General features: G+C 37.0%; 1 protein-coding gene and 1 long non-coding RNA gene across 3 annotated transcripts in view; one reads left to right on the top strand and one right to left on the bottom strand.

Annotated features, from left to right (window-relative positions):
- LOC145493858 (uncharacterized) overlaps window positions 1-7,147 on the top strand; it is an 8,941-nt gene extending 1,794 nt beyond the window's left edge. The window contains exons 2-8 of one of the 2 annotated variants that reach the window (XR_014050184.1): window positions 597-730; window positions 1,263-1,322; window positions 2,035-2,129; window positions 2,845-3,017; window positions 3,430-3,500; window positions 4,321-4,408; window positions 6,115-7,141. This is a non-coding gene — a long non-coding RNA (uncharacterized LOC145493858). Of the gene's footprint in view, window positions 1-596; window positions 731-1,262; window positions 1,323-2,030; window positions 2,130-2,844; window positions 3,018-3,429; window positions 3,501-4,320; window positions 4,409-6,114 lie in introns of both variants that reach the window. The other variant, XR_014050185.1, reaches the window with a different exon arrangement.
- The window catches only part of LOC145493835 (uncharacterized), a 165,361-nt gene that overhangs the window by 62,244 nt on the left and 91,403 nt on the right, over window positions 1-11,714 (bottom strand). The gene's annotated exons all lie outside the window — the stretch shown is intronic.

Genomic DNA, 11,714 nt, shown 5'->3' on the forward strand with positions numbered 1-11,714 from the left:
TTATAGTGTCTCTCCATGGATGAACACTATCGCGCCATTTGATCAATTTAAACCAATTTAAGAAGCAAAGAAAATTTAGTGGTGAACTATAGCATTTGATAGAGGCTGACTAGGGTTCTTTAAGGTTGTCCTTCATAACAAATAGTGTCCAAGAGCAAATAGCTGGATATATTTTTGGAAGTAGCCTGTGATCAGGCATTTTTTTTTTCTCTGCCAAAGGAGGGAAGGAGGAAAGAGGAATGCCTGATACAATGAAATAATCACGAATCGTCTACCCGAAGTCCAAATTCCAGACTTTTGACTGATTGGTTGTACAACAACTGGCCTTCAAGCCCCCTTCTGATTGGTTACGTGATTGGATATTTGACTACGGGTGCAATTTGGCAGCTGTGGAAATAATGTACTTGTTCTCAGTGAATTTTCAGCATGGGGGCCGTTATTTTCAGCTGCTAAAACTTAACGTATTTAAGATTTTATTCACAAATCCTTTATAGTCTACACATTTTTCAATACAGTATTGTATTTTCTTATGGGAATATCCAAAAGAACTTTTAGTTTTTGAGACCATAAGTACTGAGAATGATCCCATCTTAAAGCCAGCAGGCAACAGTTTCTGATGTTTGCCAAGAGAACAAATCACCTGACTCAAATCAAGGTCTGAATCTTGCACTGTTAAAGGCCTGAACACTATCAAGCTGACGGTTGGATGACACAGTCTTCTCACTAGGAGGTTAGTACATTTACCAGATTCATTAGTGGTTCATGATCAAACCTGACCGTATTTACCATTTTTTGTTTAACAACCATTCTTTAAACTCAAAGGCTCAGCAGCCTCAATCAGAAAATCTTTCCTATTCATAATTCTTACAACATAATTATGCAGACACAGAACTAATGATGCTCTGCTGACTCAGCTGAGAGCAAAAAACGTACTCAGCAATGACTGCTGTGCATAGTGATTTGATAATGATCCCAATAACTGGTTTACGTCAGTGACTTCCAATATTGTACATAACGATACATGATTACCTAATAGGAAAATTCATCAGTATTACAATTTCTTCATCATAGACACCATTTTGGCATGTGGAAGCCTGGGATCCCATTCTTTGAAAATGTCCCAGGCCTTTCACGACCCTTTGATCTCCTTTTCTCTGCTGCTCCCACTGTGTATGAGAAAGGTAAACACATTTAAACTCCTTGAAATGCATCCTTTTTTCAACTCAGAAATTTGAAACGGATGTCTTGCAATATTTTTGCAGCTACCCACCTTTAATGACAGCTCTGTAGTAGAAAAAGGTTCTCAGCAGTTTGTATGACAGGTAAATGCTAGTTGCATGACTGTTATATAAGCCTTATTTATCTTTCCAGCATACATTCTGCATTCAGTAGACAAGATTATTGGTGTATTACATAGAAATAGTAATTTTTCTTGGACAATTCTGACCAAGGGGGAAAAGTGCAATGAAGTTTAACCTCATGTGAAGCACCAACCCATGGGACAAGGCCAAACCCCAACACTGGAAACTACATGCGCTACTCTTCGCAATAAGTGTTTGGGTTCTTTTTTGTCCCCTGCTAACCATGTAACACCGAAGATGCAGGAGACGGGCCTATGATTAGTAGTTCTTATCCAAGAAGACTTGAACATCTAACCATTTGTAGATGTAATGACAAAGGCTGCACATTCTCTTCAGTTATTTTAAGACCCTGAGTGTTGGTCCGGTCTGGGACTCAAACCCTCAACCTCCCGCACAACAGTCTGGCGCTCCACCAACTGAGCTAAACAGGCGGCGGTACAACCAGGCTGCAGTATAACCAGGCAGCAGTATTAAAGCAAATTGAGGAGGGGAACCTTTTGGGTAGTTGTTGCTATCTGCATGCTGTAAACAAAGTTTGCCCTGTCCTGTTGTTATACTATTCATTTTAACACTGCAGCCTCTTGTTTCATATTTGCAGTTTTTCCAGTGCTTACAAGGCTTGAATACTTTTAAAACCATTTTTACATGTATTTCTCAATTTCTTACCAGATAGAAAATGGAGAGGCAACAATAAAGTCTATGTACTGTCACTTATATGGAAAAAGAATTCATTTTGAGGCATTTAGATTAGATTCCACTTGGTATAAGGTGAGTCATGATTTCTCTGTGTTTGGTTGGAGCGGTTGTTAATATATATTTATCACTTTTGCCATCTTTACTAGGAATAATAAAACACAATGAAGGCAAAAATGAAATGAACAGGGAAGTGGTTATTTCAATGTTCTTCAGCTATTCCAAGAATCTATTGTGACTTGTATGTGAGGAAATAACCTAGCCATGCCTGGGGTTCCATTGTTAATGGATGTTCATACATGGGAGGAGGGACCAGTTTCTTTCCACTTTATATATCAGGACTTCCTTAACCATTAGGCTTTTTGCTCTTTAGTACTTACCGTAAGAATTTGTTATTGTGGAAATTGAAGAGGCACAGTGGTCTAATGGTTAGTGCATTGGACTGCGCATCAAGCAGTCTTTGGTTTGTTCTTGGGCAAGACGCTTAACTCTCACAGTGCCTCTCACCACCCAGGTGTACAATTGGTACCTGTACTTAGAGAATTCAATGCTGCCAAGGGCTTACTGTACCCTGCAACAGACTAGCATCCCAACTAGAGGTTGGAGGGAGAGAAATACTTTTATCACTTGTAATTATGCTTCCAAAACCCGCACAGGCTGAAGTGTTTTGGATCACTTGGTCTGACATAGATTCTACCTTACCTTCATTGTCAAACCTCTCCCCTTAAGATAGGGTTTTAACTTTTAAAAAGATCTAATGACTTACAGAGCAATTCCTTTATCTTAATAGATACAAAACAGAGAAGCAACAATGAGATTATGTGGTGAAACTCAAGAGGAGCAAGAATTATGTTGAAACATTGGATTCCATGTTAACTGAGTCACAATTTCTTTGTGTTTGGTTTCATGTGCTGAGCATGACACTGTTCAATGCAGCTGGAAAATTTTAAACAAATAGAAACGGTACTGTTTCACTGTTCAGCTATTTGAAGAAATTGTTGTTATGTGGCCATACTACACCTTAGCCCTTCATAGGTGAGGTGTACAAAAAGTCCTTAAAACTGCAATGCCTGGGATACCGTTGTTGAGGAGTATTCTTTTGTGGGAAGAGGGACACAGTAATGGAATGTGAAGGCAGAGTAAAAAGGCTCCTTATCAATTGATTTTACAGAAACTGGGATAAGGTGTAGTAGTTTGGATCACCAGGCCTGATGAAGACTTTACCTTACATTCATTGTCAAAGCCCTCTTTAGTATAATATGGTTGATACTTAAAAAATTCTGATGACTTATTTTAAATTGTGCAGATTGTAAAACTTATGAGATCAAGGAATTCCATAAAGGTTAAAACATTTGCTGTCTCTTACTACATGTAGATACAAAACAGAGAACCAAGGAAAAGAACTATGTGCTAAGACTCGAGAGGAGAAGGAATTAGTACATGTAGGTCAGTCACAATTTTACTTTAAATTTGTATCATGTACTATTAACAAAGCAGGTAGAAAATTAAAACGGATAGAGATGTTATTGTTCAGCTGTTTCAACAAGCCATTGTTATTTAGCCGTATACCCTAGACCTTCAGGGATAGGGAGTACAAAAGTCCCTCAAGACTGCGATGCCTGGGGTACTGTTGTTGAGGAGTATTATTTTGTTGGAGGAGGAACACTGTGGTCTAATGTTGATAGTACGCTGGACTGCACATCAAGCAGTGTGGTTTTGAGCCTTTGGTTAGGGTCTCTGCATTGCATTCTTGCACAGCACTTTACTCTCATACTACTTCTCTCCACCTACACTGTATGTAGGGGTACAAATGGGTACTAACCTTGTGACAGACTAGAATCCCATCCAGGTGGAATAGAAAGATATATGCCTTAACACCAGGGTTCCAGATAAGTTTTGAAGGCAGGGTGTGAATAAGGAATGCCAATGGGTCCATTTCCACTGCTCCCACCAAATCAAATTTTTAATCTTTAGAAGTTTTCTATTAATTTGTGAGGTCATGTACATGTAGTTGACCTTGTTGTGTTTTTGACCTGAGACCCCTTATCTTATCTGGAACAGTGATGGCTTAACAGAGACCAGTATAGGCTGTGGTTGTTTGGATCACTTGGCCTGATGCAGACTTAACCTAACCTTCATTGTCAAAACTTGTCCCTGTAGAGTTGAAATGGAAAAAAATCTGATGAATTATTCTTAGTTGTGTAGTTTTTGAAATAAAGAGATGAAGGATGTCATGAAGGTTAAAACATTTCCTGATTCCTACTAGGTACGAAACAGAGAAGAAACAATAAAAGCTGTGCTGAGATGCAAGAAGAAAAAAAAAGATCAAATTGAGACACTGGATCCCTTATTAGGTGAGTCACAATTTTCTTTTAGAAGGAAGTGGTTTTAATCACTTGATGATGCATGTACTAGGAATAATTTTGCACAAAACAAATAGAGATGTTATTGTTTCATTGTTTCACTGTTTCACTGGATACCCTAGCCCTTCGGGGTTAGGTTATACAAACATTAGCTTAGATTATACAATGTCCGAGGCACTGTTATTGATGAATATTCAAATTGTGAGACAAGGGGCCTAATTGGATCAACGACCAATTGCTTTCCGGTTCATGTATCAATGCTTCCTTAGCCGAGTGATCAGCTCAAAATTCATCTTGACAGTCTCAAACATACATTGTAATCACGAAGAAACATTAAAGAGGATTTAGAGAGTGATCTCAAAAGGGTATTGTCTAGATAACTCAAAACCAGTAAGGAGAATTTACTTTTTGGTTAAGGACTCTGAATAAGGACTAAGCTATGAGAAGAAAGGTTTATGAATTGGAGAATATTGTCTTGATTTATCACCAAATTCTCAGAACAAACGCTGAAAGAAATATACAGCAATGAACACCGGACAGCCCGGAAATTTAGACGAGAAGTTCTTGTTGAAAAAGATCATGTACTTTCATTTCAGTAGTCCCAAAGTAAAATAATGTTCCTAAAGCCTTTTTTTTTACATAGGTAGTTTATGAAAATACAGCTTAGATTCAATTTAGGCGGACAAACATAGGGGTCTTATCTATAGATTTTAAAGCTAGAACAACCTTGTAGAGCAATTTATTACAGTGCCACATGAGAGTACTGCATGTGTCGTGAAAGTGCACGTGAAATAACTTTCTTGATTACAAACGTCCCTCTGGTATTTCAGACATCACTGGGAAATGTTCTTGAAATAGCTGTCTAAGTGGAAGTCGTTTTCAGTCGTACTTTCATAAAAGCAGTCTTGTCAAAATTATTATTTGCTGTACAAAATGTAGCTATCGGGTTGTCAGATCAAAGATGAACAAGGTAAAACCATAATTACTCAAATTACTGTAAAAGCTATTGTTTGCTTAATTACATATTGTATTTGAACAACAGTTTGAATTTGAAAGCACCTTCGTCTTGTTATTCGTCTTGTCGTAATATTTCAGTTTTTGTTTCTAAGCGTCCGGTGAATGACATTACCTTTATTCTTATACTGTAAAAATGTAAAGCTACCCGACAGCTTTTTTTTTGTTTTGAAAATTTCACGAGTTATTTAAAGATTGACAATCATAATCCATCAAATATTTTCGCTCGCGCGCGATCGCTCTCGGAAAGCTGTTCGCTTCTCGGAACAGGTAATGTCCACGGACAAATATCCGAGCATATTTTCGCGCCAAATGGAGGCTTTTTGTTTAGCTACATGTATTAACCACGCATAAATTCATCCTCAGGAAGAAAATGCAAATATTTCCCGTTCTGTCGCGAACATTTTTGCCGTGAAATTTTTAGTGTACTATTTTGCCGTTGAACTTTCGTCTGCAAACGTTGGAAATGAAGGGTAATTTAAGAGTGCTATGTTTGTTGTTCTTAATATCCTTATGTAAAGTCTGAGTACTTCTATGACGATGATATAACCAAACGACAAGCGCATTCCCGATGACAGAATTAACTTGTTAACTTAAGTCGAGTATACACTGTACGTATATTTTGTTCTTTGGGTTTCAGTTTAGCCATTGTTAATTGGACGTTTTAATTATCTTTCTTTCAGGCTGCTATCTCAAGTGTACACGCAGCGACAATAACATGAAGAAAGAAGCAAAGGAAAGCAAAGAACTTCGTTTAGAGGTTTCTTCAGTGGATCACGTTTTAAAAGTACGCTGTAAGGTAGATTTACAATACAAAGTTTATGTCAAGTGAGTTTCTTGCGAAAGATTGTTAGGGCGGAGCTCGTATTAGTAATTTTACAAGACAAAACTCAAGAGTCAAAAGGAGACATTGGTTTTACTGTCAAATTGTCTTGTATCTGCCAAATTGACTCTTACACTGTATCTCAGTTGCTAGTTTTCGAGGAAGCCGTGAACTGTATCTCAAGTTTATAGCTTTAAAATTAAGGTAGAATGTCAGCATTACCTGGATTTGTTTTGCAACCCGAATTTTCAGCTAGGAAGTCTCGTTATTAAACTCGTTCAAATTACTTTTCAGTTGTCTAGCATGTATTTCACAAGTTACTGAAATCTTTCTAGTTTTCGAGGACGCATTGAATTGAGGAAAAGGTTCCGCTTTTAAAAGGGCCAAGAAAAAAAAATCGAAAAGTGGAAAAATTGTTCTTAGAAAAAAAAGTCTGCAATTTTAAATGGTGTCTGGTTTTGAGTCACCCATATACAGAGTCTTTTGGCGGAAAAAAATCTAGCACTATGTTGGATTTTTCCCATCAAAAGTCATAGTATATGCTTGATTTCTGGCTAGACTCTGTTCAAAAGCGCAGAATTTTTTTTTCTTTTTGGCAACCCTACATAGTCAAAAAATAGTAAAAGAGATAGCCTACATTTTGGCTAGTTACCAGGCCCTTTTAAAAGCGCATTTTTTTTTTATTTTGTTACTTATTCGAATTGTTTGTAAGCAATTTCAATTATTAAAGAGCCAATAAAAGTAATATTGAAGACAAGTGTGTAGTTGACTCTGTATTTTTATTGTCTTTGATATTGTTTAACAATGCTAAAGTAATGTACACAGTAAAAACCACCACTACACTTGCTGTTTTCATTTAATTTATTTTATTGTTTCGCAATAAGTAATTAATAAATTGAAAATCAGTTAAATAAAGTTAAAATGTGTGAAGGAAGAAGTTCGCGTTTAAAAACTAAGACTTTTGGCGGGAAAATTTGAAAAAAATTGCACAGCGTTTCCCCTTACAACTTTTTTTGAGTAAAATTTAAAGAGGTTACCCTTCAGAAGTTTATGATCGCAAAAATTTCTCAAATGTAACGGTTGACAGAAAATCCCATCAAAAACTACTGTACCACCTCGCATTGAAAAATCGATTTTGATATTTCAAGATGATTTCAGTTTCTGTCTCGAAATAATTTTTTTTCCAACACTCTGCTAATTTAATTTTCAGCGAAATTCGCCATGGGTTTTGTGCGAGGTGATACAAGAGTTCTCCGAGAAATGAAAAATATGAAATGGCAAATGGATTTAACAGGCGACATAAAAAAAAATTCCAAAATGGATTTTAAAATCTCGCAAAGTGACCGTGAAATAGTGTGTTTCAACTAACCGAGTTCAATTCTATATCCAATCGAGTTTATTGCAACTGTTTGTAGCTTGCCATTTCATATCTTCCTCTGTGAAACCATAATAGACTATAGATGGTACACTTCGGATCAGTTGCACAGGAGTAAGAATACTCCAGTCAGTCAAAATCCAATCATTGTCCCCCCAAAAATTGCCCAATTTCGATGGTCTATAATCCAGGAGTTACCAGTTTGGAAATAAGTTAATTTTCTCTTCTGTTGCGACCGTTCGCTCCGTTCTCTTTTCCCATGCAACAACCAAAGTGTAAACACCACAAAATAATCAATATCTGGTGAAAAAGATGTCTAGTCCTAAAATAACGTAGATTTCTACGGCCGGTTCAGTATATTTTAAGTCAGAACAATTTCGAAATGATCCACCGTGAAAATTGAAATCTCTTGTTGGAAAGTTTTCGAAAATATTTTTTCTGTTTTGAACAAAGCTTATCCGAGACAAATGCTTATGTACTTTTTTTGAATGTCCAGAATTTTAAACGTTAGAAATGACAGAAAAACAAACATGTTTTGCAAGGGCGCCATGAGAGCTTTGTATGACAAGGCAACGTTTTTAATACCAATTCATATGCAAATATAATCCTTGTCAACAAATTTGTTGCTGGTCTTTCTAGCTTAGGTTATGATTATTACAAAATTGTTGGCAGCCTTTTAAATATTGAAAAAAAAAAAAAAAAAAAAAAAACGCAATCAGTGCAATAGCGAATTTTAAATGTTTATTGTGTAGCCGTTGCGGGCGAAAGGTTGTCTTTTTGGAGGTCATTGCTAGACAATTGTTGAAAAACAAAAGATGGCAGATTCTAATTTGATTTGCAAATGTTACAGCATTTACAGAAACAGGTTTTATATTTTCAATTGTTCTCCGCGATCCTGAACTCGTCCGCACTTTAAAGCTGAAAACATCAGTTCTCCTTAACTATTGCCTTACTTGATCTTAGCTGAAGTTCTGAGAATTTGGTAGCACATCAAGACAATATCTCATGGTCGATGATTTTGTTGATCACTCTCGCTATACTTTTCTGCTTTAGACCTTTTTTCAACACCTTTTATAAACCAGATATTGATCTTAGAAGCCTAAACTTTCAATATCTTAGAGGTTAAACAAACGTTGATCTGTCCTTAAGGTGGCACTTTTAAAAACTGAGAGTTGTGTAGTATGTCCAATAACCTGATCATGAAGATAAGTCAATTTAGTTCAAAGTAACTGTGATACAGCAGTATGCAAGACACGCTTCGATTTACAGCGAAAGATTACTATCTCGGTAATATAACATGATTTTGAATGCCGTTTTTAATCTCAGAAAAATTTCCCTTATATTATGCTTTCCGCATTCCCAAAACGTTCGCTATCGTTGGGAAATCTTCGGAAGTCTTCGGAAATCTTCGTGTTACAGAACTGTTTCAGAAGTGTTGAACTTGTTTACAAACTGAATTTCATAATACAATTGTGTTCATGTGATTAATTCAGCTGATTTCACGAGTTATTTTCGTTATGCTCACATTTTTCTGCTTTATAACATTATGAATTAGGGGTTTTTTGCTATGAGAATTTAATCTTTGAAGATAATTTTAATGGTAACAAGAAAATTTAAATTTGTTACAGCGGAATAATTTCAGTATTTGTTCTGTACAATGTAAAATGTTGCCTGATAATTTTAATTCTAGCGACTCTATTTGTTGTGGAGTGAATTTCGTCGTTGCCAAATATATTTTTTTCGTTGTCGTACAGGCCAATTAAATCTTCATTTGCTTAAAAAGAACCCTCACCTAATGTCACATTACGTGTTGTGATCAGAAAAATTTAGATGGTGTTGCCAAATGTAGTGTCACCATAAAAACTCAACGTTGTTTATCCACTTTAAATATTTCCTGAAATCATGTCGACCAAGATGGTGGCTACCAGAATCGAGATCTCGGATTAATTACGGCCGAAGGTTAACTAATGGAAAATATATATCAGTCGTTCGAAACAAATAAATATTTCGACAACTAATTCTTACAACGTAAGCTTCAAATGTATTGCCACCATTTTAATCGAAGAGTTATAACAATTAATATTCTTATCTCGTCATCTCCAAATGTTGAATAACCATTAACTCCTCGTGAATTTCAATTCTTCTTTCGTTCGCCGGGTCATACCAATGAATTCCATCTTCGCCGTTAGGCCATTTCCTCTCCTTAAAAAGAAGACGATAAGAGAAGTATTAGCTTTTTTCACGGGAAAAATGTATTTTCAAAATACACTATTACCAGGGCAAGCAGCGACCAAAGCTTGTATGAATTTAACCGGCTGCACGTGGTAACGGTTTTCAACTTTTCGGGAGCAACACGCAACGAGAACAGAAAATATCAAACAAATTCAGCCCAAGTATCTTACAAACTTGATTACAAAATTATTTCTTAACCCTTCGCTGAAACGTTTCATCTCAGCGACTGAAAAACTACGACTATCTGGCTCATGAACGAAGCTAGTATGCACAGCTCGGCAGAGAAGATTGCGACCGAAGGGAGCAACTTAACTTTAGGATGGTTGAAAGTCTAGAAATTGTTCCGGTTTGGTAATGAGCAAAACCATTAAAACGGACACTCACTATTAATATTTTACAACTTCTATGTCGTCCTGCTTTTAATATCTTCTTCGAATGAAGAACATAACCAGATCCGACATCACCAGGAGCGCATGAATCCACGTCTTCACACTATGACCAAGTGAATTCCACAAGTACTCATGAATATTGATTACAAACTAGAACCAATCGTAGACAAAAGCGTCGCCGCATATTTTCAGGACTTTTAATTTAATTCTTATATGCAAAGCTATTGTATCACCAGTAATACGTTTTAAATTAAACATATTTATTAAGACTGATTCACGCGGCCATCATATTTCGTTAAATAAACTTTTCTGAAAATCTTACAAGTCTTTTGCAGGCTTTTAAATATCTCCGTGTGAAGACCTGCTGGCCAACGAGTCAAAGCTTATAAATAGGCACAAGCTAAAAAAAAAAATCAAAGAGTAAAAAAATACTTAAATTAAACGATTTTCAAATTGTGATATTTGTGTGTCTTAATTACTTTTTGATGGATGTTGTCATTTCACGAAGGGCATTAAAACAAATCGAGGTATTTCTGTTGGAAATCATGGTTTCTCTTGTGGGTTCCCACCTACTTTCCCTTTGCAAGCTCCGTTTCTCCTTTTAATCCCTGCGCTTTGCGACACACGCAAAGTCGTTCAGTCATCTGCGGGTCTCCCTCACCGACACGCGTGAATTCGTTGTGGGTTTCTCGTGTACGTACTCATCCGTTACGTCGCTTTTGCTTTGAGCTATACACAGCCCCATTCACTACCAGACGAGTTTCCGGCGAGCCGCCCATACTGTCGCTGTACGTTTTCCAGTGCCTTTGCCTATTTGTTACTCCGTAGGTTTCCTCTTGCATTTTGTCATAAGTTACCATACATATGCTTCGCGTGCATTCACTTTACTTCCCTTCAATTTCCCATGAGTTTGGCTAAACGTTGTTCTGTGTGTTCCTCTGTACGCAACCCCTTGGTTTCCTGGTGGGGTCTCTCCTACTTTCCCTGTGGGTCCTTCCCATGTGTTTCCCGTTCGATACTCTATGCATTCATTGTGCGAATCGTGCAATTCATGCCTGGTGTTTTCGGTTCTTGTTTCCTTATATTTTCCAATGAATTCGTTAATGTTTTCCCGGTGGGTCCCTGCTATATTCGCTTTGCCTTCCTTGTTTGTGACACTGCGCGTTTCCTATGCGCTAAATGGTATATTTCCTTGTACATTAATTTGCAAGTTTTCTGTTTATTCCACGTGTTTCCCTTCCGTTTTCTGTTCTGCGTTCAATTTTTTTCTGGCCCTCCCCCGCACGTTCTGACATAGGTTACCCGTTCGTTCTTTCATGGTTTTCCAGTGGGTACCCTCCGAAGGTAGCCTTGCACTTTTAGTCTCACATGCATTTAATAGTTTGTAACTTGCTTTGCTTTGCTTGTCCATTACAGCGCATGTGCGTCCCATCGTGTATTTCCACATAAATTCTACGTGCGTTC

The sequence above is a fragment of the Orbicella franksi genome, chromosome 7, assembly GCF_964199315.1.
Source record: "Orbicella franksi chromosome 7, jaOrbFran1.1, whole genome shotgun sequence".
NCBI classification, from domain to species: domain Eukaryota; kingdom Metazoa; phylum Cnidaria; class Anthozoa; order Scleractinia; family Merulinidae; genus Orbicella; species Orbicella franksi.